This window comes from Salvelinus alpinus, chromosome 3 (assembly GCF_045679555.1).
Source record: "Salvelinus alpinus chromosome 3, SLU_Salpinus.1, whole genome shotgun sequence".
Taxonomy (NCBI): domain Eukaryota; kingdom Metazoa; phylum Chordata; class Actinopteri; order Salmoniformes; family Salmonidae; genus Salvelinus; species Salvelinus alpinus.
Window position 1 is genome coordinate 110,550,192 of NC_092088.1, and position 27,863 is coordinate 110,578,054.

Below are 27,863 nucleotides of genomic sequence, written 5' to 3' on the forward strand. Positions count from 1 at the left end.
TGTGTCAAAGAGCACTTTTTCCACCCGGTTTCAAACCAGGGACCTTTCGCGTGTTAAGCGAACGTGATAACCACTACACTACAGAAACTGCTGCATGTGATTTTTGCAAGGACTAAACCAAATTTTACTGATATTCACTGCATGTATTTGAATTTCCAAAATAAGGCATTTATGAAAGAAAGCACTTTTTCCACCCGGTTTCAAACCAGGGACCTTTCGCGTGTTAAGCGAACGTGATAACCACTTCACTACAGAAACTGCTGCATGTAATTTTTGCAAGGACTAAACCAAATTTTACTGATATTCACTGCATGTCTTTGAATTTCCAAAATAAGGCATTTATGAAAGCAACTATTCACTGTTATAAATACAGTTCTTACTGAATGTGTCAATGAGCACTGTTTCCACCCTGTTTTGAACCGAAGACCTTTCGCGTGTGAAGCATATGTGATAACCACTACACTACAGAAACTGCTGCATGTAGTTTTTGCAAGGTCTAAACCAAATTTTACTGATATTCACTGCATGTCTTTGAATTTCCAATATAAGGCATTTATGAAAGAAAGCACTTTTTCCACCCGGTTTCAAACCAGGGACCTTTCGCGTGTTAAGCGAACGTGATAACCACTACACTACAGAAACTGCCGCATGTGATTTTTGCAAGGTCTAAACCAAATTTTACTGATATTCACATCATTTATTTGAATTTCCAATATAAGGCATTTATGAAAGAATGCACTGTTGCCACCCGTTTTCGAACCTGGGACCTTTCGCGTGTTAAGCGAACGTGATAACCACTACACTACAGAAACTGCTGCATGTGATTTTTGCAAGGACTAAACCAAATTTTACTGATATTCACTGCATGTATTTGAATTTCGAAAATATGGCATTTATGAAAGAATGCACTGTTTCCAACCGGTTTCGAACCGGGGACCTTTCGCATGTTAAGCGAACGTGATAACCACTACACTACAGAAACTGCTGCATGTGATTTTTGCAAGGACTAAACCAAATTTTACTGATATTCACTGCATGTCTTTGAATTTCCAAAATAAGGCATTTATGAAAGCAACTATTCACTGTTATAAATACAGTTCTTACTGAATGTGTTCAAAGAGCACTGTTTCCACCCGGTTTCGAACCGGGGACCTTTCACGTGTTAAGCGAACGTGATAACCACTACACTACAGAAACTGCTGCATGTGATTTTTGCAAGGACTAAACCAAATTTGACTGATATTCACTGCATGTATTTGAATTTCGAAAATAAGGCATTTATGAAAGAATGCACTGTTTCCACCCGGTTTCGAACCGGGGACCTTTCGCATGTTAAGCGAACGTGATAACCACTACACCACAGAAACTGCTGCATGTGATTTTTGCAAGGACTAAACCAAATTTTACTGATATTCACATCATTTATTTGAATTTCCAAAATAAGGCATTTATGAAAGCAACTATTCACTGTTATAAATACAGTTCTTACTGAATGTGTCAAAGAGCACTGTTTCCACCCGGTTTCGAACCGGGGACCTTTCGCATGTAAAGCGAACGTGATAACCACTACACTACAGAAACTGCCGCATGTGATTTTTGCAAGGACTAAACCAAATTTTACTGCTATTCACTGCATGTATTTGAATTTCCAAAATATTATTATCTGTTATGAATACAGTTCTTACTGAATGTGTCAAAGAGCACTTTTTCCACCCGGTTTCAAACCAGGGACCTTTCGCGTGTTAAGCGAACGTGATAACCACTACACTACAGAAACTGCTGCATGTGATTTTTGCAAGGACTAAACCAAATTTTACTGATATTCACTGCATGTATTTGAATTTCCAAAATAAGGCATTTATGAAAGCAACTATTCACTGTTATAAATACAGTTCTTACTGAATGTGTCAATGAGCACTGTTTCCACCCGGTTTCGAACCGGGGACCTTTCGCGTGTAAAGCGAACGTGATAACCACTACACTACAGAAACTGCCGCATGTGATTTTTGCAAGTACTAAACCAAATTTTACTGCTATTCACTGCATGTATTTGAATTTCCAAAATATTATTATCTGTTATAAATAAAGTTCTTACTGAATGTGTCAAAGAGCACTGTTCCCACCCGGTTTCGAACCGGGGACCTTTCGCGTGTGAAGCGAATGTGATAACCACTACACTACAGAAACTGCTTCATGTGATTTTTGCAAGGACTAAACCAAATTTTACTGATATTCACTGCATGTATTTGAATTTCCAAAATAAGGCATTTATGAAAGAAAGCAATTTTTCCACCCGGTTTCAAACCAGGGACCTTTCGCGTGTTAAGCGAACGTGATAACCACTTCACTACAGAAACTGCTGCATGTAATTTTTGCAAGGACTAAACCAAATTTTACTGATATTCACTGCATGTCTTTGAATTTCCAAAATAAGGCATTTATGAAAGCAACTATTCACTGTTATAAATACAGTTCTTACTGAATGTGTCAGTGAGCACTGTTTCCACCCTGTTTTGAACCGAGGACCTTTCGCGTGTGAAGCATATGTGATAACCACTACACTACAGAAACTGCTGCATGTAGTTTTTGCAAGGTCTAAACCAAATTTTACTGATATTCACTGCATGTCTTTGAATTTCCAAAATAAGGCATTTATGAAAGCAACTATTCACTGTTATAAATACAGTTCTTACTGAATGTGTCAAAGAGCACTGTTTCCACCCGGTTTCGAACCGGGGACCTTTCGCGTGTTAAGCGAATGTGATAACCACTACACTACAGAAACTCCTGCATGTGATTTTTGCAAGGACTAAACCAAATTTTACTGATATTCACTGCATGTCTTTGAATTTCCAAAATAAGGCAATTATGAAAGCAACTATTCACTGTTATAAATACAGTTCTTACTGAATGTGTCAAAGAGCACTGTTTCCACCCGGTTTCAAACCGGGGACCTTTCGCGTGTGAAGCGAATGTGATAACCACTACACTACAGAAACTGCTGCATGTGGTTTTTGCAAGGACTAAACCAAATTTTACTGATATTCACATAATTTATTTGAATTTCCATAATAAGGCATTTATGAAAGCAACTATTTACTGTTATACATACAGTTCTTACTGAATGTGTCAAAGAGCACTGTTTCCACCCGGTTTCGAACCGTGGACCTTTCGCGTGTGAGGCGAATGTGATAACCACTACACTACAGAAACTGCTGCATGTAGTTTTTGCAAGGTCTAAACCAAATTTTACTGATATTCACTGCATGTCTTTGAATTTCCAAAATAAGGCATTTATGAAAGCAACTATTCACTGTTATAAATACAGTTCTTACTGAATGTGTCAAAGAGCACTGTTTCCACCCGGTTTCGAACCGGGGACCTTTCGCGTGTTAAGCGAATGTGATAACCACTACACTACAGAAACTCCTGCATGTGATTTTTGCAAGGACTAAACCAAATTTTACTGATATTCACTGCATGTCTTTGAATTTCCAAAATATGGCAATTTTGAAAGCAACTATTCACTGTTATAAATACAGTTCTTACTGAATGTGTCAAAGAGCACTGTTTCCACCCGGTTTCAAACCGGGGACCTTTCGCGTGTGAAGCGAATGTGATAACCACTACACTACAGAAACTGCTGCATGTGGTTTTTGCAAGGACTAAACCAAATTTTACTGATATTCACATAATTTATTTGAATTTCCAAAATAAGGCATTTATGAAAGCAACTATTTACTGTTATAAATACAGTTCTTACTGAATGTGTCAAAGAGCACTGTTTCCACCCGGTTTCGAACCGGGGACCTTTCACATGTTAAGCGAACGTGATAACCACTACACTACAGAAACTGCTGCATGTTTTACTGATATTCACATCATTTATTTGAATTTCCAAAATAAGGCATTTATGAAAGCAAATATTCACTGTTATAAATACAGTTCTTACTGAATGTGTCAAAGAGCACTGTTTCCACCCGGTTTCGAACCGGGGACCTTTCGCGTGTAAAGCGAACGTGATAACCACTACACTACAGAAACTGCCGCATGTGATTTTTGCAAGTACTAAACCAAATTTTACTGCTATTCACTGCATGTATTTGAATTTCCAAAATATTATTATCTGTTATGAATACAGTTCTTACTGAATGTGTCAAAGAGCACTGTTCCCACCCGTTTTCGAACCGGGGACCTTTCGCGTGTGAAGCGAATGTGATAACCACTACACTACAGAAACTGCTTCATGTGATTTTTGCAAGGACTAAACCAAATTTTACTGATATTCACTGCATGTATTTGAATTTCCAAAATAAGGCATTTATGAAAGAAAGCACTTTTTCCACCCGGTTTCAAACCAGGGACCTTTCGCGTGTTAAGCGAACGTGATAACCACTTCACTACAGAAACTGCTGCATGTAATTTTTGCAAGGACTAAACCAAATTTTACTGATATTCACTGCATGTCTTTGAATTTCCAAAATAAGGCATTTATGAAAGCAACTATTCACTGTTATAAATACAGTTCTTACTGAATGTGTCAAAGAGCACTGTTTCCACCCGGTTTCGAACCGGGGACCTTTCGCGTGTTAAGCGAATGTGATAACCACTACACTACAGAAACTCCTGCATGTGATTTTTGCAAGGACTAAACCAAATTTTACTGATATTCACTGCATGTCTTTGAATTTCCAAAATAAGGCAATTATGAAAGCAACTATTCACTGTTATAAATACAGTTCTTACTGAATGTGTCAAAGAGCACTGTTTCCACCCGGTTTCAAACCGGGGACCTTTCGCGTGTGAAGCGAATGTGATAACCACTACACTACAGAAACTGCTGCATGTGGTTTTTGCAAGGACTAAACCAAATTTTACTGATATTCACATAATTTATTTGAATTTCCATAATAAGGCATTTATGAAAGCAACTATTTACTGTTATACATACAGTTCTTACTGAATGTGTCAAAGAGCACTGTTTCCACCCGGTTTCGAACCGGGGACCTTTCGCGTGTGAGGCGAATGTGATAACCACTACACTACTGAAACTGCTGCATGTAGTTTTTGCAAGGTCTAAACCAAATTTTACTGATATTCACTGCATGTCTTTGAATTTCCAAAATAAGGCATTTATGAAAGCAACTATTCACTGTTATAAATACAGTTCTTACTGAATGTGTCAAAGAGCACTGTTTCCACCCGGTTTCGAACCGGGGACCTTTCGCGTGTTAAGCGAATGTGATAACCACTACACTACAGAAACTCCTGCATGTGATTTTTGCAAGGACTAAACCAAATTTTACTGATATTCACTGCATGTCTTTGAATTTCCAAAATAAGGCAATTATGAAAGCAACTATTCACTGTTATAAATACAGTTCTTACTGAATGTGTCAAAGAGCACTGTTTCCACCCGGTTTCAAACCGGGGACCTTTCGCGTGTGAAGCGAATGTGATAACCACTACACTACAGAAACTGCTGCATGTGGTTTTTGCAAGGACTAAACCAAATTTTACTGATATTCACATAATGTATTTGAATTTCCATAATAAGGCATTTATGAAAGCAACTATTTACTGTTATACATACAGTTCTTACTGAATGTGTCAAAGAGCACTGTTTCCACACGGTTTCGAACCGGGGACCTTTCGCGTGTGAGGCGAATGTGATAACCACTACACTACAGAAACTACTGCATGTGATTTTTGCAAGGACTAAACCAAATTTTACTGATATTCACATCATTTATTTGAATTTCCAAAATAAGGCATTTATGAAAGCAACTATTTACTGTTATAAATACAGTTCTTACTGAATGTGTCAAAGAGCACTGTTTCCACCCGGTTTCGAACCGGGGACCTTTCACATGTTAAGCGAACGTGATAACCACTACACTACAGAAACTGCTGCATGTTTTACTGATATTCACATCATTTATTTGAATTTCCAAAATAAGGCATTTATGAAAGCAAATATTCACTGTTATAAATACAGTTCTTACTGAATGTGTCAAAGAGCACTGTTTCCACCCGGTTTCGAACCGGGGACCTTTCGCGTGTAAAGCGAACGTGATAACCACTACACTACAGAAACTGCCGCATGTGATTTTTGCAAGTACTAAACCAAATTTTACTGCTATTCACTGCATGTATTTGAATTTCCAAAATATTATTATCTGTTATAAATACAGTTCTTACTGAATGTGTCAAAGAGCACTGTTCCCACCCGGTTTCGAACCGGGGACCTTTCGCGTGTGAAGCGAATGTGATAACCACTACACTACAGAAACTGCTTCATGTGATTTTTGCAAGGACTAAACCAAATTTTACTGATATTCACTGCATGTATTTGAATTTCCAAAATAAGGCATTTATGAAAGAAAGCACTTTTTCCACCCGGTTTCAAACCAGGGACCTTTCGCGTGTTAAGCGAACGTGATAACCACTTCACTACAGAAACTGCTGCATGTAATTTTTGCAAGGACTAAACCAAATTTTACTGATATTCACTGCATGTCTTTGAATTTCCAAAATAAGGCATTTATGAAAGCAACTATTCACTGTTATAAATACAGTTCTTACTGAATGTGTCAAAGAGCACTGTTTCCACCCGGTTTCGAACCGGGGACCTTTCGCGTGTTAAGCGAATGTGATAACCACTACACTACAGAAACTCCTGCATGTGATTTTTGCAAGGACTAAACCAAATTTTACTGATATTCACTGCATGTCTTTGAATTTCCAAAATAAGGCAATTATGAAAGCAACTATTCACTGTTATAAATACAGTTCTTACTGAATGTGTCAAAGAGCACTGTTTCCACCCGGTTTCAAACCGGGGACCTTTCGCATGTGAAGCGAATGTGATAACCACTACACTACAGAAACTGCTGCATGTGGTTTTTGCAAGGACTAAACCAAATTTTACTGATATTCACATAATTTATTTGAATTTCCATAATAAGGCATTTATGAAAGCAACTATTTACTGTTATACATACAGTTCTTACTGAATGTGTCAAAGAGCACTGTTTCCACCCGGTTTCGAACCGGGGACCTTTCGCGTATGAGGCGAATGTGATAACCACTACACTACAGAAACTGCTGCATGTAGTTTTTGCAAGGTCTAAACCAAATTTTACTGATATTCACTGCATGTCTTTGAATTTCCAAAATAAGGCATTTATGAAAGCAACTATTCACTGTTATAAATACAGTTCTTACTGAATGTGTCAAAGAGCACTGTTTCCACCCGGTTTCGAACCGGGGACCTTTCGCGTGTTAAGCGAATGTGATAACCACTACACTACAGAAACTCCTGCATGTGATTTTTGCAAGGACTAAACCAAATTTTACTGATATTCACTGCATGTCTTTGAATTTCCAAAATAAGGCAATTATGAAAGCAACTATTCACTGTTATAAATACAGTTCTTACTGAATGTGTCAAAGAGCATTGTTTCCACCCGGTTTCAAACCGGGGACCTTTCGCGTGTGAAGCGAATGTGATAACCACTACACTACAGAAACTGCTGCATGTGGTTTTTGCAAGGACTAAACCAAATTTTACTGATATTCACATAATTTATTTGAATTTCCATAATAAGGCATTTATGAAAGCAACTATTTACTGTTATACATACAGTTCTTACTGAATGTGTCAAAGAGCACTGTTTCCACACGGTTTCGAACCGGGGACCTTTCGCGTGTGAGGCGAATGTGATAACCACTACACTACAGAAACTACTGCATGTGATTTTTGCAAGGACTAAACCAAATTTTACTGATATTCACATCATTTATTTGAATTTCCAAAATAAGGCATTTATGAAAGCAACTATTTACTGTTATAAATACAGTTCTTACTGAATGTGTCAAAGAGCACTGTTTCCACCCGGTTTCGAACCGGGGACCTTTCACATGTTAAGCGAACGTGATAACCACTACACTACAGAAACTGCTGCATGTTTTACTGATATTCACATCATTTATTTGAATTTCCAAAATAAGGCATTTATGAAAGCAAATATTCACTGTTATAAATACAGTTCTTACTGAATGTGTCAAAGAGCACTGTTTCCACCCGGTTTCGAACCGGGGACCTTTCGCGTGTAAAGCGAACGTGATAACCACTACACTACAGAAACTGCCGCATGTGATTTTTGCAAGTACTAAACCAAATTTTACTGCTATTCACTGCATGTATTTGAATTTCCAAAATATTATTATCTGTTATAAATACAGTTCTTACTGAATGTGTCAAAGAGCACTGTTCCCACCCGGTTTCGAACCGGGGACCTTTCGCGTGTGAAGCGAATGTGATAACCACTACACTACAGAAACTGCTTCATGTGATTTTTGCAAGGACTAAACCAAATTTTACTGATATTCACTGCATGTATTTGAATTTCCAAAATAAGGCATTTATGAAAGAAAGCACTTTTTCCACCCGGTTTCAAACCAGGGACCTTTCGCGTGTTAAGCGAACGTGATAACCACTTCACTACAGAAACTGCTGCATGTAATTTTTGCAAGGACTAAACCAAATTTTACTGATATTCACTGCATGTCTTTGAATTTCCAAAATAAGGCATTTATGAAAGCAACTATTCACTGTTATAAATACAGTTCTTACTGAATGTGTCAGTGAGCACTGTTTCCACCCTGTTTTGAACCGAGGACCTTTCGCGTGTGAAGCGAATGTGATAACCACTACACTACAGAAACTGCTGCATGTGGTTTTTGCAAGGACTAAACCAAATTTTACTGATATTCACATAATTTATTTGAATTTCCATAATAAGGCATTTATGAAAGCAACTATTTACTGTTATACATACAGTTCTTACTGAATGTGTCAAAGAGCACTGTTTCCACCCGGTTTCGAACCGGGGACCTTTCGCGTGTGCGGCGAATGTGATAACCACTACACTACAGAAACTGCTGCATGTAGTTTTTGCAAGGTCTAAACCAAATTTTACTGATATTCACTGCATGTCTTTGAATTTCCAAAATAAGGCATTTATGAAAGCAACTATTCACTGTTATAAATACAGTTCTTACTGAATGTGTCAAAGAGCACTGTTTCCACCCGGTTTCGAACCGGGGACCTTTCGCGTGTTAAGCGAATGTGATAACCACTACACTACAGAAACTCCTGCATGTGATTTTTGCAAGGACTAAACCAAATTTTACTGATATTCACTGCATGTCTTTGAATTTCCAAAATAAGGCAATTTTGAAAGCAACTATTCACTGTTATAAATACAGTTCTTACTGAATGTGTCAAAGAGCACTGTTTCCACCCGGTTTCAAACCGGGGACCTTTCGCGTGTGAAGCGAATGTGATAACCACTACACTACAGAAACTGCTGCATGTGGTTTTTGCAAGGACTAAAACAAATTTTACTGATATTCACATAATTTATTTGAATTTCCATAATAAGGCATTTATGAAAGCAACTATTTACTGTTATACATACAGTTCTTACTGAATGTGTCAAAGAGCACTGTTTCCACCCGGTTTCGAACCGGGTACCTTTCGCGTGTGAGGCGAATGTGATAACCACTACACTACAGAAACTACTGCATGTGAGTTTTGCAAGGACTAAACCAAATTTTACTGATATTCACATCATTTATTTGAATTTCCAAAATAAGGCATTTATGAAAGCAACTATTTACTGTTATAAATACAGTTCTTACTGAATGTGTCAAAGAGCACTGTTTCCACCCTGTTTCGAACCGGGGACCTTTCGCATGTTAAGCGAACGTGATAACCACTACACTACAGAAACTGCTGCATGTTTTACTGATATTCACATCATTTATTTGAATTTCCAAAATAAGGCATTTATGAAAGCAAATATTCACTGTTATAAATACAGTTCTTACTGAATGTGTCAAAGAGCACAGTTCCCACCCGGTTTGGAACCGGGGACCTTTCGCGTGTGAAGCGAATGTGATAACCACTACACTACAGAAACTGCTTCATGTGATTTTTGCAAGGACTAAACCAAATTTTACTGATATTCACTGCATGTATTTGAATTTCCAAAATAAGGCATTTATGAAAGAAAGCACTTTTTCCACGCGGTTTCAAACCAGGGACCTTTCGCGTGTTAAGCGAACGTGATAACCACTTCACTACAGAAACTGCTGCATGTTTTACTGATATTCACATCATTTATTTGAATTTCCAAAATAAGGCATTTATGAAAGCAAATATTCACTGTTATAAATACAGTTCTTACTGAATGTGTCAAAGAGCACTGTTTCCACCCGGTTTCGAACCGGGGACCTTTCGCGTGTAAAGCGAACGTGATAACAACTACACTACAGAAACTGCCGCATGTGATTTTTGCAAGTACTAAACCAAATTTTACTGCTATTCACTGCATGTATTTGAATTTCCAAAATATTATTATCTGTTATAAATACAGTTCTTACTGAATGTGTCAAAGAGCACTGTTCCCACCCGGTTTCGAACCGGGGACCTTTCGCGTGTGAAGCGAATGTGATAACCACTACACTACAGAAACTGCTTCATGTGATTTTTGCAAGGACTAAACCAAATTTTACTGATATTCACTGCATGTATTTGAATTTCCAAAATAAGGCATTTATGAAAGAAAGCACTTTTTCCACCCGGTTTCAAACCAGGGACCTTTCGCGTGTTAAGCGAACGTGATAACCACTTCACTACAGAAACTGCTGCATGTAATTTTTGCAAGGACTAAACCAAATTTTACTGATATTCACTGCATGTCTTTGAATTTCCAAAATAAGGCATTTATGAAAGCAACTATTCACTGTTATAAATACAGTTCTTACTGAATGTGTCAGTGAGCACTGTTTCCACCCTGTTTTGAACCGAGGACCTTTCGCGTGTGAAGCGAATGTGATAACCACTACACTACAGAAACTGCTGCATGTGGTTTTTGCAAGGACTAAACCAAATTTTACTGATATTCACATAATTTATTTGAATTTCCATAATAAGGCATTTATGAAAGCAACTATTTACTGTTATACATACAGTTCTTACTGAATGTGTCAAAGAGCACTGTTTCCACCCGGTTTCGAACCGGGGACCTTTCGCGTGTGCGGCGAATGTGATAACCACTACACTACAGAAACTGCTGCATGTAGTTTTTGCAAGGTCTAAACCAAATTTTACTGATATTCACTGCATGTCTTTGAATTTCCAAAATAAGGCATTTATGAAAGCAACTATTCACTGTTATAAATACAGTTCTTACTGAATGTGTCAAAGAGCACTGTTTCCACCCGGTTTCGAACCGGGGACCTTTCGCGTGTTAAGCGAATGTGATAACCACTACACTACAGAAACTCCTGCATGTGATTTTTGCAAGGACTAAACCAAATTTTACTGATATTCACTGCATGTCTTTGAATTTCCAAAATAAGGCAATTTTGAAAGCAACTATTCACTGTTATAAATACAGTTCTTACTGAATGTGTCAAAGAGCACTGTTTCCACCCGGTTTCAAACCGGGGACCTTTCGCGTGTGAAGCGAATGTGATAACCACTACACTACAGAAACTGCTGCATGTGGTTTTTGCAAGGACTAAAACAAATTTTACTGATATTCACATAATTTATTTGAATTTCCATAATAAGGCATTTATGAAAGCAACTATTTACTGTTATACATACAGTTCTTACTGAATGTGTCAAAGAGCACTGTTTCCACCCGGTTTCGAACCGGGTACCTTTCGCGTGTGAGGCGAATGTGATAACCACTACACTACAGAAACTACTGCATGTGAGTTTTGCAAGGACTAAACCAAATTTTACTGATATTCACATCATTTATTTGAATTTCCAAAATAAGGCATTTATGAAAGCAACTATTTACTGTTATAAATACAGTTCTTACTGAATGTGTCAAAGAGCACTGTTTCCACCCTGTTTCGAACCGGGGACCTTTCGCATGTTAAGCGAACGTGATAACCACTACACTACAGAAACTGCTGCATGTTTTACTGATATTCACATCATTTATTTGAATTTCCAAAATAAGGCATTTATGAAAGCAAATATTCACTGTTATAAATACAGTTCTTACTGAATGTGTCAAAGAGCACAGTTCCCACCCGGTTTGGAACCGGGGACCTTTCGCGTGTGAAGCGAATGTGATAACCACTACACTACAGAAACTGCTTCATGTGATTTTTGCAAGGACTAAACCAAATTTTACTGATATTCACTGCATGTATTTGAATTTCCAAAATAAGGCATTTATGAAAGAAAGCACTTTTTCCACGCGGTTTCAAACCAGGGACCTTTCGCGTGTTAAGCGAACGTGATAACCACTTCACTACAGAAACTGCTGCATGTTTTACTGATATTCACATCATTTATTTGAATTTCCAAAATAAGGCATTTATGAAAGCAAATATTCACTGTTATAAATACAGTTCTTACTGAATGTGTCAAAGAGCACTGTTTCCACCCGGTTTCGAACCGGGGACCTTTCGCGTGTAAAGCGAACGTGATAACAACTACACTACAGAAACTGCCGCATGTGATTTTTGCAAGTACTAAACCAAATTTTACTGCTATTCACTGCATGTATTTGAATTTCCAAAATATTATTATCTGTTATAAATACAGTTCTTACTGAATGTGTCAAAGAGCACTGTTCCCACCCGGTTTCGAACCGGGGACCTTTCGCGTGTGAAGCGAATGTGATAACCACTACACTACAGAAACTGCTTCATGTGATTTTTGCAAGGACTAAACCAAATTTTACTGATATTCACTGCATGTATTTGAATTTCCAAAATAAGGTATTTATGAAAGCAACGATTTACTGTTATAAATACAGTTCTTACTGAATGTGTCAAAGAGCACTGTTTCCACCCGGTTTCGAACCGGGGACCTTTCGCATGTTAAGCGAACGTGATAACCACTACACTACAGAAACTGCTGCATGTTTTACTGATATTCACATCATTTATTTGAATTTCCAAAATAAGGCATTTATGAAAGCAAATATTCACTGTTATAAATACAGTTCTTACTGAATGTGTCAAAGAGCACTGTTTCCACCCGGTTTCGAACCGGGGAACTTTCGCGTGTAAAGCGAACGTGATAACCACTACACTACAGAAACTGCCGCATGTGATTTTTGCAAGTACTAAACCAAATTTTACTGCTATTCACTGCATGTATTTGAATTTCCAAAATATTATTATCTGTTATAAATACAGTTCTTACTGAATGTGTCACAGAGCACTGTTCCCACCCGGTTTCGAACCGGGGACCTTTCGCGTGTGAAGCGAATGTGATAACCACTACACTACAGAAACTGCTTCTTGTGATTTTTGCAAGGACTAAACCAAATTTTACTGATATTCACTGCATGTATTTGAATTTCCAAAATAAGGCATTTACGAAAGAAAGCACTTTTTCCACCCGGTTTCAAACCAGGGACCTTTCGCGTGTTAAGCGAACGTGATAACCACTTCACTACAGAAACTGCTGCATGTAATTTTTGCAAGGACTAAACCAAATTTGACTGATATTCACTGCATGTCTTTGAATTTCCAAAATAAGGCATTTATGAAAGCAACTATTCACTGTTATAAATACAGTTCTTACTGAATGTGTCAATGAGCACTGTTTCCACCCTGTTTTGAACCGAGGACCTTTCGCGTGTGAAGCATATGTGATAACCACTACACTACAGAAACTGCTGCATGTATTTTTTGCAAGGTCTAAACCAAATTTTACTGATATTCACTGCATGTCTTTGAATTTCCAAAATAAGGCATTTATGAAAGCAACTATTCACTGTTATAAATACAGTTCTTACTGAATGTGTCAAAGAGCACTGTTTCCACCCGGTTTCGAACCGGGGACCTTTCACATGTGAAGCGAACGTGATAACCACTACACTACAGAAACTGCTGCATGTTTTACTGATATTCACATCATTTATTTGAATTTCCAAAATAAGGCATTTATGAAAGCAAATATTCACTGTTATAAATACAGTTCTTACTGAATGTGTCAAAGAGCACTGTTTCCACCCGGTTTCGAACCGGGGACCTTTCGCGTGTAAAGCGAACGTGATAACCACTACACTACAGAAACTGCCGCATGTGATTTTTGCAAGTACTAAACCAAATTTTACTGCTATTCACTGCATGTATTTGAATTTCCAAAATATTATTATCTGTTATAAATACAGTTCTTACTGAATGTGTCAAAGAGCACTGTTCCCACCCGGTTTCGAACCGGGGACCTTTCGCGTGTGAAGCAAATGTGATAACCACTACACTACAGAAACTGCTTCTTGTTATTTTTGCAAGGACTAAACCAAATTTTACTGATATTCACTGCATGTATTTGAATTTCCAAAATAAGGCATTTACGAAAGAAAGCACTTTTTCCACCCGGTTTCAAACCAGGGACCTTTCGCGTGTTAAGCGAACGTGATAACCACTTCACTACAGAAACTGCTGCATGTAATTTTTGCAAGGACTAAACCAAATTTGACTGATATTCACTGCATGTCTTTGAATTTCCAAAATAAGGCATTTATGAAAGCAACTATTCACTGTTATAAATACAGTTCTTACTGAATGTGTCAATGAGCACTGTTTCCACCCTGTTTTGAACCGAGGACCTTTCGCGTGTGAAGCATATGTGATAACCACTACACTACAGAAACTGCTGCATGTAGTTTTTGCAAGGTCTAAACCAAATTTTACTGATATTCACTGCATGTCTTTGAATTTCCAAAATAAGGCATTTATGAAAGCAACTATTCACTGTTATAAATACAGTTCTTACTGAATGTGTCAAAGAGCACTGTTCCCACCCGGTTTCGAACCGGGGACCTTTCGCGTGTGAAGCGAATGTGATAACCACTACACTACAGAAACTGCTGCATGTGATTTTTGCAAGGACTAAACCAAATTTTACTGATATTCACTGCATGTATTTGAATTTCCAAAATAAGGCATTTACGAAAGAATGCACTGTTTCCACCCGGTTTCGAACCGGGGACCTTTCGCGTATTAAGCGAATGTGATAACCACTACACTACAGAAACTCCTGCATGTGATTTTTGCAAGGACTAAACCAAATTTTACTGATATTCACTGCATGTATTTGAATTTCCAAAATAAGGCATTTATGAAAGAAAGCACTTTTTCCACCCGGTTTCAAACCAGGGACCTTTCGCGTGTTAAGCGAACGTGATAACCACTTCACTACAGAAACTGCTGCATGTGATTTTTTCGAACCGGGGACCTTTCGCGTGTTAAGCGAATGTGATAACCACTACACTACAGAAACTGCTGCATGTGATTTTTGCAAGGACTAAACCAAATTTTACTGATATTCACTGCATGTCTTTGAATTTCCAAAATAAGGCATTTATGAAAGCAACTATTCACTGTTATAAATACAGTTCTTACTGAATGTGTTCAAAGAGCACTGTTTCCACCCGGTTTCGAACCGGGGACCTTTCACGTGTTAAGCGAACGTGATAACCACTACACTACAGAAACTGCTGCATGTGATTTTTGCAAGGACTAAACCAAATTTGACTGATATTCACTGCATGTATTTGAATTTCGAAAATAAGGCATTTATGAAAGAATGCACTGTTTCCACCCGGTTTCGAACCGGGGACCTTTCGCATGTTAAGCGAACGTGATAACCACTACACCACAGAAACTGCTGCATGTGATTTTTGCAAGGACTAAACCAAATTTTACTGATATTCACATCATTTATTTGAATTTCCAAAATAAGGCATTTATGAAAGCAACTATTCACTGTTATAAATACAGTTCTTACTGAATGTGTCAAAGAGCACTGTTTCCACCCGGATTCGAACCGGGGACCTTTCGCGTGGGAAGCGAATGTGATAACCACTACACTACAGAAACTGCTTCATGTGATTTTTGCAAGGACTAAACCAAATTTTACTGCTATTCACTGCATGTATTTGAATTTCCAAAATATTATTATCTGTTATAAATACAGTTCTTACTGAATGTGTCAAAGAGCACTGTTTCCACCCAGGTTTCGAACCGGGGACCTTTCGCGTGTGAAGCGAATGTGATAATCACTACATTACAGAAATCGCTGCATGTGGTTTTTGCAAGGACTAAACCATATTTTACTGATATTCACTGCATGTATTTGAATTTCCAATATAAGGCATTTATGAAAGAAAGCACTTTTTCCACCCGGTTTCAAACCAGGGACCTTTCGCGTGTTAAGCGAACGTGATAACCACTACACTACAGAAACTGCCGCATGTGATTTTTGCAAGGACTAAACCAAATTTTACTGATATTCCCATCATTTATTTGAATTTCCAAAATAAGGCATTTATGAAAGCAACTATTCACTGTTATAAATACAGTTCTTACTGAATGTGTCAAAGAGCACTGTTTCCACCCGGTTTCGAACCGGGGACCTTTCGCATGTAAAGCGAACGTGATAACCACTACACTACAGAAACTGCCGCATGTGATTTTTGCAAGGACTAAACCAAATTTTACTGCTATTCACTGCATGTATTTGAATTTCCAAAATATTATTATCTGTTATGAATACAGTTCTTACTGAATGTGTCAAAGAGCACTTTTTCACCCGGTTTCAAACCAGGGACCTTTCGCGTGTTAAGCGAACGTGATAACCACTACACTACAGAAACTGCTGCATGTGATTTTTGCAAGGACTAAACCAAATTTTACTGATATTCACATCATTTATTTGAATTTCCAAAATAAGGCATTTATGAAAGCAACTATTCACTGTTATAAATTCAGTTTTTACTGAATGTGTCAAAGAGCACTGTTTCCACCCGGTTTCGAACCGGGGACCTTTCGCGTGTGAAGCAAATGTGATAACCACTACACTACAGAAACTGCTGCATGTGATTTTTGCAAGGACTAAACCAAATTTTACTGATATTCACTGCATGTATTTGAATTTCCAAAATAAGGTATTTATGAAAGAATGCACTGTTTCCACCCTATTTCAAACCGGGGACCTTTCGCGTGTTAAGCGAACGTGATAACCACTACACTACAGAAACTGCCGCATGTGATTTTTGCAAGGACTAAACCAAATTTTACTGATATTCACTGCATGTCTTTGAATTTCCAAAATAAGGCATTTATGAAAGCAACTATTCACTGTTATAAATACAGTTCTTACTGAATGTGTCAAAGAGCACTGTTTCCACCCGGATTCGAACCGGGGACCTTTCGCGTGGGAAGCAAATGTGATAACCACTACACTACAGAAACTGCTTCATGTGATTTTTGCAAGGACTAAACCAAATTTTACTGATATTCACTGCATGTATTTGAATTTCCAAAATAAGGCATTTATGAAAGAATGCACTGTTTCCACCCTATTTCGAACCGGGGACCTTTCGCGTGTTAAGCGAACGTGATAACCACTTCACTACAGAAACTGCTGCATGTGATTTTTGCAAGGACTAAACCAAATTTTACTGATATTCACTGCATGTCTTTGAATTACCAAAATAAGGCATTTATGAAAGAATGCACTGTTTCCACCCTATTTCGAACCGGGGACCTTTCGCGTGTTAAGCGAACGTGATAACCACTTCACTACAGAAACTGCTGCATGTGATTTTTGCAAGGACTAAACCAAATTTTACTGATATTCACTGCATGTCTTTGAATTACCAAAATAAGGCATTTATGAAAGCAACTATTCACTGTTATAAATTCAGTTCTTACTGAATGTGTCAATGAGCACTGTTTCCACCCGGTTTCGAACCGGGGACCTTTCGCGTGTGAAGCGAATGTGATAACCACTACACTACAGAAACTGCTGCATGTGGTTTTTGCAAGGACTAAACCAAATTTTACTGATATTCACTGCATGTATTTGAATTTCCAAAATAAGGTATTTATGAAAGAATGCACTGTTTCCACCCTATTTCAAACCGGGGACCTTTCGCGTGTTAAGCGAACGTGATAACCACTACACTACAGAAACTGCCGCATGTGATTTTTGCAAGGACTAAACCAAATTTTACTGATATTCACTGCATGTCTTTGAATTTCCAAAATAAGGCATTTATGAAAGCAACTATTCACTGTTATAAATACAGTTCTTACTGAATGTGTCAAAGAGCACTGTTTCCACCCGGATTCGAACCGGGGACCTTTCGCGTGGGAAGCGAATGTGATAACCACTACACTACAGAAACTGCTTCATGTGATTTTTGCAAGGACTAAACCAAATTTTACTGCTATTCACTGCATGTATTTGAATTTCCAAAATAAGGCATTTATGAAAGAATGCACTGTTTCCACCCTATTTCGAACCGGGGACCTTTCGCGTGTTAAGCGAACGTGATAACCACTTCACTACAGAAACTGCTGCATGTGATTTTTGCAAGGACTAAACCAAATTTTACTGATATTCACTGCATGTCTTTGAATTACCAAAATAAGGCATTTATGAAAGCAACTATTCACTGTTATAAATTCAGTTCTTACTGAATGTGTCAATGAGCACTGATTCCACCCGGTTTCGAACCGGGGACCTTTCGCGTGTGAAGCGAATGTGATAACCACTACACTACAGAAACTGCTGCATGTGGTTTTTGCAAGGTCTAAACCAAATTTTACTGATATTCACATCATTTATTTGAATTTCCAATATAAGGCATTTATGAAAGAATGCACTGTTGCCACCCGTTTTCGAACCGGGGACCTTTCGCGTGTTAAGCGAACGTGATAACCACTACACTACAGAAACTGCTGCATGTAAATTCAGTTTTTACTGAATGTGTCAAAGAGCACTGTTTCCACCCGGTTTCGAACCGGGGACCTTTCGCGTGTGAAGCAAATGTGATAACCACTACACTACAGAAACTGCTGCATGTGATTTTTGCAAGGACTAAACCAAATTTTACTGATATTCACTGCATGTATTTGAATTTCCAAAATAAGGTATTTATGAAAGAATGCACTGTTTCCAACCGGTTTCGAACCGGGGACCTTTCGCATGTTAAGCGAACGTGATAACCACTACACTACAGAAACTGCTGCATGTGATTTTTGCAAGGACTAAACCAAATTTTACTGATATTCACTGCATGTCTTTGAATTTCCAAAATAAGGCATTTATGAAAGCAACTATTCACTGTTATAAATACAGTTCTTACTGAATGTGTTCAAAGAGCACTGTTTCCACCCGGTTTCGAACCGGGGACCTTTCACGTGTGAAGCGAACGGGATAACCACTACACTACAGAAACTGCTGCATGTGATTTTTGCAAGGACTAAACCAAATTTGACTGATATTCACTGCATGTATTTGAATTTCGAAAATAAGGCATTTATGAAAGAATGCACTGTTTCCACCCGGTTTCGAACCGGGGACCTTTCGCATGTTAAGCGAACGTGATAACCACTACACTACAGAAACTGCTGCATGTGATTTTTGCAAGGACTAAACCAAATTTTACTGATATTCACTGCATGTCTTTGAATTTCCAAAATAAGGCATTTATGAAAGCAACTATTCACTGTTATAAATACAGTTCTTACTGAATGTGTCAAAGAGCACTGTTTCCACCCGGTTTCGAACCGGGGACCTTTCGCGTGTGAAGCAAATGTGATAACCACTACACTACAGAAACTGCTTCATGTGGTTTTTGCAAGGACTAAACCAAATTTTACTGATATTCACTGCATGTCTTTGAATTTCCAAAATAAGGCATTTATGAAAGCAACTATTCACTGTTATAAATACAGTTCTTACTGAATGTGTCAAAGAGCATTGTTTCCACACGGTTTCGAACCGGGGACCTTTCGCGTGTAAAGCGAACGTGATAACCACTACACTACAGAAACTGCCTCATGTGAGTTTTGCAAGGACTAAACCAAATTTTACTGCTATTCACTGCATGTATTTGAATTTCCAAAATATTATTATCTGTTATAAATACAGTTCTTACTGAATGTGTCAAAGAGCACTGTTTCCACCCGGTTTCGAACCGGGGACCTTTCGCGTGTTAAGCGAATGTGATAACCACTACACTACAGAAACTCCTGCATGTGATTTTTGCAAGGACTAAACCAAATTTTACTGATATTCACTGCATGTCTTTGAATTTCCAAAATAAGGCAATTATGAAAGCAATTATTTACTGTTAGAAATACAGTTCTTACTGAATGTGTCAAAGAGCACTGTTTCCACCCGGTTTCGAACCGGGGACCTTTCGCGTGTGAGGCGAACGGGATAACCACTACACTACAGAAACTACAGCATGTGATTTTTGCAAGGACTAAACCAAATTTTACTGATATTCACATCATTTATTTGAATTTCCAAAATAAGGCATTTATGAAAGCAACTATTCACTGTTATAAATACAGTTCTTACTGAATGTGTCAAAGAGCACTGTTTCCACCCGGTTTCGAACCGGGGATCTTTCGCGTGTAAAGCGAACGTGATAACCACTACACTACAGAAACTGCCGCATGTGATTTTTGCAAGGACTAAACCAAATTTTACTGCTATTCACTGCATGTATTTGAATTTCCAAAATATTATTATCTGTTATAAATACAGTTCTTACTGAATGTGTCAAAGAGCACTGTTTCCACCCGGTTTCGAACCGGGGACCTTTCGCGTGTGAAGCGAATGTGATAACCACTACACTACAGAAACTGCTTCGTGTGGTTTTTGCAAGGACTAAACCAAATTTTACTGATATTCACTGCATGTATTTGAATTTCCAAAATATTATTATCTGTTATAAATACAGTTCTTACTGAATGTGTCAAAGAGCACTGTTTCCACCCGGTTTCGAACCGGGGACCTTTCGCGTGTGAAGCAAATGTGATAACCACTACACTACAGAAACTGCTTCATGTGGTTTTTGCAAGGACTAAACCAAATTTTACTGATATTCACTGCATGTCTTTGAATTTCCAAAATAAGTCATTTATGAAAGCAACTATTCACTGTTATAAATACAGTTCTTACTGAATGTGTCAAAGAGCATTGTTTCCACCCGGTTTCGAACCGGGGACCTTTCGCATGTAAAGCGAACGTGATAACCACTACACTACAGAAACTGCTGCATGTGATTTTTGCAAGGACTAAACCAAATTTTACTGATATTCACATCATTTATTTGAATTTCCAAAATAAGGCATTTATGAAAGCAACTATTCACTGTTATAAATTCAGTTCTTACTGAATGTGTCAAAGAGCACTGTTTCCACCCGGTTTCGAACCGGGGACCTTTCGCATGTAAAGCGAACGTGATAACCACTACACTACAGAAACTGCCGCATGTGATTTTTGCAAGGACTAAACCAAATTTTACTGCTATTCACTGCATGTATTTGAATTTCCAAAATATTATTATCTGTTATGAATACAGTTCTTACTGAATGTGTCAAAGAGTACTGTTTCCACCCGGTTTCGAACCGGGGACCTTTCGCGTGTGAAGCAAATGTGATAACCACTACACTACAGAAACTGCTTCATGTGGTTTTTGCAAGGACTAAACCAAATTTGACTGATATTCACTGCATGTATTTGAATTTCCAAACTAAGGCTTTTATGAAAGAAAGCACTTTTTCCACCCGGTTTCAAACCAGGGACCTTTCGCGTGTTGAGCGAACGTGATAACCACTACACTACAGAAACTGCTGCATGTGATTTTTGCAAGGACTAAACCAAATTTTACTGATATTCACATCATTTATTTGAATTTCCAAAATAAGGCATTTATGAAAGCAACTATTCACTGTTATAAATTCAGTTCTTACTGAATGTGTCAAAGAGCACTGTTTCCACCCGGTTTCGAACCGGGGACCTTTCGCGTGTGAAGCAAATGTGATAACCACTACACTACAGAAACTGCTGCATGTGATTTTTGCAAGGACTAAACCAAATTTTACTGATATTCACTGTATGTCTTTGAATTTCCAAAATAAGGCATTTATGAAAGCAACTATTCACTGTTATAAATACAGTTCTTAATGAATGTGTCAAAGAGCACTGTTTCCACCCGGTTTCGAACCGGGGACCTTTTGCATGTGAAGCGAATGTGATAACCACTACACTACAGAAACTGCTGCATGTGGTTTTTGCAAGGACTAAACCAAATTTTACTGATATTCACTGCATGTATTTGAATTTCCAAAATATTATTATCTGTTATGAATACAGTTCTTACTGAATGTGTCAAAGAGTACTGTTTCCACCCGGTTTCGAACCGGGGACCCTTCGCGTGTGAAGCGAATGTGATAACCACTACACTACAGAAACTGCTGCATGTGGTTTTTGCAAGGTCTAAACCAAATTTTACTGATATTCACATCATTTATTTGAATTTCCAATATAAGGCATTTATGAAAGAATGCACTGTTGCCACCCGTTTTCGAACCTGGGACCTTTCGCGTGTTAAGCGAACGTGATAACCACTACACTACAGAAACTGCTGCATGTGATTTTTGCAAGGACTAAACCAAATTTTACTGATATTCACTGCATGTATTTGAATTTCGAAAATATGGCATTTATGAAAGAATGCACTGTTTCCAACCGGTTTCAAACCGGGGACCTTTCGCATGTTAAGCGAACGTGATAACCACTACACTACAGAAACTGCTGCATGTGATTTTTGCAAGGACTAAACCAAATTTTACTGATATTCACTGCATGTCTTTGAATTTCCAAAATAAGGCATTTATGAAAGCAACTATTCACTGTTATAAATACAGTTCTTACTGAATGTGTTCAAAGAGCACTGTTTCCACCCGGTTTCGAACCGGGGACCTTTCACGTGTTAAGCGAACGTGATAACCACTACACTACAGAAACTGCTGCATGTGATTTTTGCAAGGACTAAACCAAATTTGACTGATATTCACTGCATGTATTTGAATTTCGAAAATAAGGCATTTATGAAAGAATGCACTGTTTCCACCCGGTTTCGAACCGGGGACCTTTCGCATGTTAAGCGAACGTGATAACCACTACACCACAGAAACTGCTGCATGTGATTTTTGCAAGGACTAAACCAAATTTTACTGATATTCACATCATTTATTTGAATTTCCAAAATACGGCATTTATGAAAGCAACTATTCACTGTTATAAATACAGTTCTTACTGAATGTGTCAAAGAGCACTGTTTCCACCCGGTTTCGAACCGGGGACCTTTCGCCTGTAAAGCGAACGTGATAACCACTACACTACAGAAACTGCCGCATGTGATTTTTGCAAGGACTAAACCAAATTTTACTGCTATTCACTGCATGTATTTGAATTTCCAAAATATTATTATCTGTTATGAATACAGTTCTTACTGAATGTGTCAAAGAGCACTTTTTCCACCCGGTTTCAAACCAGGGACCTTTCGCGTGTGAAGCGAACGTGATAACCACTACACTACAGAAACTGCTGCATGTGATTTTTGCAAGGACTAAACCAAATTTTACTGATATTCACTGCATGTATTTGAATTTCCAAAATAAGGCATTTATGAAAGAAAGCACTTTTTCCACCCGGTTTCAAACCAGGGACCTTTCGCGTGTTAAGCGAACGTGATAACCACTTCACTACAGAAACTGCTGCATGTAATTTTTGCAAGGACTAAACCAAATTTTACTGATATTCACTGCATGTCTTTGAATTTCCAAAATAAGGCATTTATGAAAGCAACTATTCACTGTTATAAATACAGTTCTTACTGAATGTGTCAATGAGCACTGTTTCCACCCTGTTTTGAACCGAAGACCTTTCGCGTGTGAAGCATATGTGATAACCACTACACTACAGAAACTGCAGCATGTAGTTTTTGCAAGGTCTAAACCAAATTTTACTGATATTCACTGCATGTCTTTGAATTTCCAAAATAAGGCATTTATGAAAGCAACTATTCACTGTTATAAATACAGTTCTTACTGAATGTGTCAAAGAGCACTGTTTCCACCCGGTTTCGAACCGGGGACCTTTCGCGTGTGAAGCGAATGTGATAACCACTACACTACAGAAACTGCTGCATGTGGTTTTTGCAAGGACTAAACCAAATTTTACTGATATTCACATAATTTATTTGAATTTCCATAATAAGGCATTTATGAAAGCAACTATTTACTGTTATACATACAGTTCTTACTGAATGTGTCAAAGAGCACTGTTTCCACCCGGTTTCGAACCGGGGACCTTTCGCGTGTGAGGCGAATGTGATAACCACTACACTACAGAAACTACTGCATGTGATTTTTGCAAGGACTAAACCAAATTTTACTGATATTCACATCATTTATTTGAATTTCCAAAATAAGGCATTTATGAAAGCAACTATTTACTGTTATAAATACAGTTCTTACTGAATGTGTCAAAGAGCACTGTTTCCACCCGGTTTCGAACCGGGGACCTTTCACATGTTAAGCGAACGTGATAACCACTACACTACAGAAACTGCTGCATGTTTTACTGATATTCACATCATTTATTTGAATTTCCAAAATAAGGCATTTATGAAAGCAAATATTCACTGTTATAAATACAGTTCTTACTGAATGTGTCAAAGAGCACTGTTTCCACCCGGTTTCGAACCGGGGACCTTTCGCGTGTAAAGCGAACGTGATAACCACTACACTACAGAAACTGCCGCATGTGATTTTTGCAAGTACTAAACCAAATTTTACTGCTATTCACTGCATGTATTTGAATTTCCAAAATATTATTATCTGTTATAAATACAGTTCTTACTGAATGTGTCAAAGAGCACTGTTCCCACCCGGTTTCGAACCGGGGACCTTTCGCGTGTGAAGCGAATGTGATAACCACTACACTACAGAAACTGCTTCATGTGATTTTTGCAAGGACTAAACCAAATTTTACTGATATTCACTGCATGTATTTGAATTTCCAAAATAAGGCATTTATGAAAGAAAGCACTTTCTCCACCCGGTTTCAAACCAGGGACCTTTCGCGTGTTAAGCGAACGTGATAACCACTTCACTACAGAAACTGCTGCATGTAATTTTTGCAAGGACTAAACCAAATTTTACTGATATTCACTGCATGTCTTTGAATTTCCAAAATAAGGCATTTATGAAAGCAACTATTCACTGTTATAAATACAGTTCTTACTGAATGTGTCAGTGAGCACTGTTTCCACCCTGTTTTGAACCGAGGACCTTTCGCGTGTGAAGCATATGTGATAACCACTACACTACAGAAACTGCTGCATGTAGTTTTTGCAAGGTCTAAACCAAATTTTACTGATATTCACTGCATGTCTTTGAATTTCCAAAATAAGGCATTCATGAAAGCAACTATTCACTGTTATAAATACAGTTCTTACTGAATGTGTCAAAGAGCACTGTTTCCACCCGGTTTCGAACCGGGGACCTTTCGCGTGTTAAGCGAATGTGATAACCACTACACTACAGAAACTCCTGCATGTGATTTTTGCAAGGACTAAACCAAATTTTACTGATATTCACTGCATGTCTTTGAATTTCCAAAATAAGGCAATTATGAAAGCAACTATTCACTGTTATAAATACAGTTCTTACTGAATGTGTCAAAGAGCACTGTTTCCACCCGGTTTCAAACCGGGGACCTTTCGCGTGTGAAGCGAATGTGATAACCACTACACTACAGAAACTGCTGCATGTGGTTTTTGCAAGGACTAAACCAAATTTTACTGATATTCACATAATTTATTTGAATTTCCATAATAAGGCATTTATGAAAGCAACTATTTACTGTTATACATACAGTTCTTACTGAATGTGTCAAAGAGCACTGTTTCCACCCGGTTTCGAACCGGGGACCTTTCGCGTGTGAGGCGAATGTGATAACCACTACACTACAGAAACTGCTGCATGTAGTTTTTGCAAGGTCTAAACCAAATTTTACTGATATTCACTGCATGTCTTTGAATTTCCAAAATAAGGCATTTATGAAAGCAACTATTCACTGTTATAAATACAGTTCTTACTGAATGTGTCAAAGAGCACTGTTTCCACCCGGTTTCAAACCGGGGACCTTTCGCGTGTGAAGCGAATGTGATAACCACTACACTACAGAAACTGCTGCATGTGGTTTTTGCAAGGACTAAACCAAATTTTACTGATATTCACATAATTTATTTGAATTTCCATAATAAGGCATTTATGAAAGCAACTATTTACTGTTATACATACAGTTCTTACTGAATGTGTCAAAGAGCACTGTTTCCACCCGGTTTCGAACCGGGGACCTTTCGCGTGTGAGGCGAATGTGATAACCACTACACTACAGAAACTACTGCATGTGATTTTTGCAAGGACTAAACCAAATTTTACTGATATTCACATCATTTATTTGAATTTCCAAAATAAGGCATTTATGAAAGCAACTATTTACTGTTATAAATACAGTTCTTACTGAATGTGTCAAAGAGCACTGTTTCCACCCGGTTTCGAACCGGGGACCTTTCACATGTTAAGCGAACGTGATAACCACTACACTACAGAAACTGCTGCATGTTTTACTGATATTCACATCATTTATTTGAATTTCCAAAATAAGGCATTTATGAAAGCAAATATTCACTGTTATAAATACAGTTCTTACTGAATGTGTCAAAGAGCACTGTTTCCACCCGGTTTCGAACCGGGGACCTTTCGCGTGTAAAGCGAACGTGATAACCACTACACTACAGAAACTGCCGCATGTGATTTTTGCAAGTACTAAACCAAATTTTACTGCTATTCACTGCATGTATTTGAATTTCCAAAATATTATTATCTGTTATAAATAAAGTTCTTACTGAATGTGTCAAAGAGCACTGTTCCCACCCGGTTTCGAACCGGGGACCTTTCGCGTGTGAAGCGAATGTGATAACCACTACACTACAGAAACTGCTTCATGTGATTTTTGCAAGGACTAAACCAAATTTTACTGATATTCACTGCATGTATTTGAATTTCCAAAATAAGGCATTTATGAAAGAAAGCAATTTTTCCACCCGGTTTCAAACCAGGGACCTTTCGCGTGTTAAGCGAACGTGATAACCACTTCACTACAGAAACTGCTGCATGTAATTTTTGCAAGGACTAAACCAAATTTTACTGATATTCACTGCATGTCTTTGAATTTCCAAAATAAGGCATTTATGAAAGCAACTATTCACTGTTATAAATACAGTTCTTACTGAATGTGTCAGTGAGCACTGTTTCCACCCTGTTTTGAACCGAGGACCTTTCGCGTGTGAAGCATATGTGATAACCACTACACTACAGAAACTGCTGCATGTAGTTTTTGCAAGGTCTAAACCAAATTTTACTGATATTCACTGCATGTCTTTGAATTTCCAAAATAAGGCATTTATGAAAGCAACTATTCACTGTTATAAATACAGTTCTTACTGAATGTGTCAAAGAGCACTGTTTCCACCCGGTTTCGAACCGGGGACCTTTCGCGTGTTAAGCGAATGTGATAACCACTACACTACAGAAACTCCTGCATGTGATTTTTGCAAGGACTGAACCAAATTTTACTGATATTCACTGCATGTCTTTGAATTTCCAAAATAAGGCAATTATGAAAGCAACTATTCACTGTTATAAATACAGTTCTTACTGAATGTGTCAAAGAGCACTGTTTCCACCCGGTTTCAAACCGGGGACCTTTCGCGTGTGAAGCGAATGTGATAACCACTACACTACAGAAACTGCTGCATGTGGTTTTTGCAAGGACTAAACCAAATTTTACTGATATTCACATAATTTATTTGAATTTCCATAATAAGGCATTTATGAAAGCAACTATTTACTGTTATACATACAGT

General features: G+C 38.0%; 20 non-coding genes across 20 annotated transcripts; all 20 read right to left on the reverse strand.

Moving 5' to 3' along the window:
* Positions 1–1,294: 1,294 nt before the first annotated feature.
* On the reverse strand, positions 1,295–1,367 carry trnav-aac (transfer RNA valine (anticodon AAC)). Its single transcript has one exon. It is a non-coding gene; the product is annotated as a tRNA-Val (tRNA).
* A 551-nt stretch (positions 1,368–1,918) lies between these two features.
* Positions 1,919–1,991, reverse strand: trnav-uac (transfer RNA valine (anticodon UAC)). The gene has a single exon. It is a non-coding gene; the product is annotated as a tRNA-Val (tRNA).
* Positions 1,992–3,971: 1,980 nt separating this feature from the next.
* On the reverse strand, positions 3,972–4,044 carry trnav-uac (transfer RNA valine (anticodon UAC)). The gene has a single exon. It is a non-coding gene; the product is annotated as a tRNA-Val (tRNA).
* Positions 4,045–6,024: 1,980 nt separating this feature from the next.
* trnav-uac (transfer RNA valine (anticodon UAC)) lies at positions 6,025–6,097 on the reverse strand. Its single transcript has one exon. It is a non-coding gene; the product is annotated as a tRNA-Val (tRNA).
* Positions 6,098–8,077: 1,980 nt separating this feature from the next.
* trnav-uac (transfer RNA valine (anticodon UAC)) lies at positions 8,078–8,150 on the reverse strand. Its single transcript has one exon. It is a non-coding gene; the product is annotated as a tRNA-Val (tRNA).
* Positions 8,151–12,883: 4,733 nt separating this feature from the next.
* On the reverse strand, positions 12,884–12,956 carry trnav-aac (transfer RNA valine (anticodon AAC)). Its single transcript has one exon. It is a non-coding gene; the product is annotated as a tRNA-Val (tRNA).
* Positions 12,957–14,055: 1,099 nt separating this feature from the next.
* On the reverse strand, positions 14,056–14,128 carry trnav-uac (transfer RNA valine (anticodon UAC)). Its single transcript has one exon. It is a non-coding gene; the product is annotated as a tRNA-Val (tRNA).
* A 1,521-nt stretch (positions 14,129–15,649) lies between these two features.
* Positions 15,650–15,722, reverse strand: trnav-aac (transfer RNA valine (anticodon AAC)). The gene has a single exon. It is a non-coding gene; the product is annotated as a tRNA-Val (tRNA).
* Positions 15,723–15,863: 141 nt separating this feature from the next.
* On the reverse strand, positions 15,864–15,936 carry trnag-ccc (transfer RNA glycine (anticodon CCC)). Its single transcript has one exon. It is a non-coding gene; the product is annotated as a tRNA-Gly (tRNA).
* A 1,301-nt stretch (positions 15,937–17,237) lies between these two features.
* On the reverse strand, positions 17,238–17,310 carry trnag-ccc (transfer RNA glycine (anticodon CCC)). Its single transcript has one exon. It is a non-coding gene; the product is annotated as a tRNA-Gly (tRNA).
* Positions 17,311–17,791: 481 nt separating this feature from the next.
* Positions 17,792–17,864, reverse strand: trnav-cac (transfer RNA valine (anticodon CAC)). Its single transcript has one exon. It is a non-coding gene; the product is annotated as a tRNA-Val (tRNA).
* A 311-nt stretch (positions 17,865–18,175) lies between these two features.
* Positions 18,176–18,248, reverse strand: trnag-ccc (transfer RNA glycine (anticodon CCC)). Its single transcript has one exon. It is a non-coding gene; the product is annotated as a tRNA-Gly (tRNA).
* Positions 18,249–20,649: 2,401 nt separating this feature from the next.
* On the reverse strand, positions 20,650–20,722 carry trnav-cac (transfer RNA valine (anticodon CAC)). Its single transcript has one exon. It is a non-coding gene; the product is annotated as a tRNA-Val (tRNA).
* Positions 20,723–22,988: 2,266 nt separating this feature from the next.
* trnav-aac (transfer RNA valine (anticodon AAC)) lies at positions 22,989–23,061 on the reverse strand. The gene has a single exon. It is a non-coding gene; the product is annotated as a tRNA-Val (tRNA).
* A 935-nt stretch (positions 23,062–23,996) lies between these two features.
* trnav-cac (transfer RNA valine (anticodon CAC)) lies at positions 23,997–24,069 on the reverse strand. The gene has a single exon. It is a non-coding gene; the product is annotated as a tRNA-Val (tRNA).
* A 141-nt stretch (positions 24,070–24,210) lies between these two features.
* Positions 24,211–24,283, reverse strand: trnav-cac (transfer RNA valine (anticodon CAC)). The gene has a single exon. It is a non-coding gene; the product is annotated as a tRNA-Val (tRNA).
* A 330-nt stretch (positions 24,284–24,613) lies between these two features.
* trnav-uac (transfer RNA valine (anticodon UAC)) lies at positions 24,614–24,686 on the reverse strand. The gene has a single exon. It is a non-coding gene; the product is annotated as a tRNA-Val (tRNA).
* A 1,149-nt stretch (positions 24,687–25,835) lies between these two features.
* trnav-cac (transfer RNA valine (anticodon CAC)) lies at positions 25,836–25,908 on the reverse strand. Its single transcript has one exon. It is a non-coding gene; the product is annotated as a tRNA-Val (tRNA).
* A 355-nt stretch (positions 25,909–26,263) lies between these two features.
* trnav-cac (transfer RNA valine (anticodon CAC)) lies at positions 26,264–26,336 on the reverse strand. Its single transcript has one exon. It is a non-coding gene; the product is annotated as a tRNA-Val (tRNA).
* A 330-nt stretch (positions 26,337–26,666) lies between these two features.
* Positions 26,667–26,739, reverse strand: trnav-uac (transfer RNA valine (anticodon UAC)). Its single transcript has one exon. It is a non-coding gene; the product is annotated as a tRNA-Val (tRNA).
* Between the last annotated feature and the right edge of the window lie 1,124 nt (positions 26,740–27,863).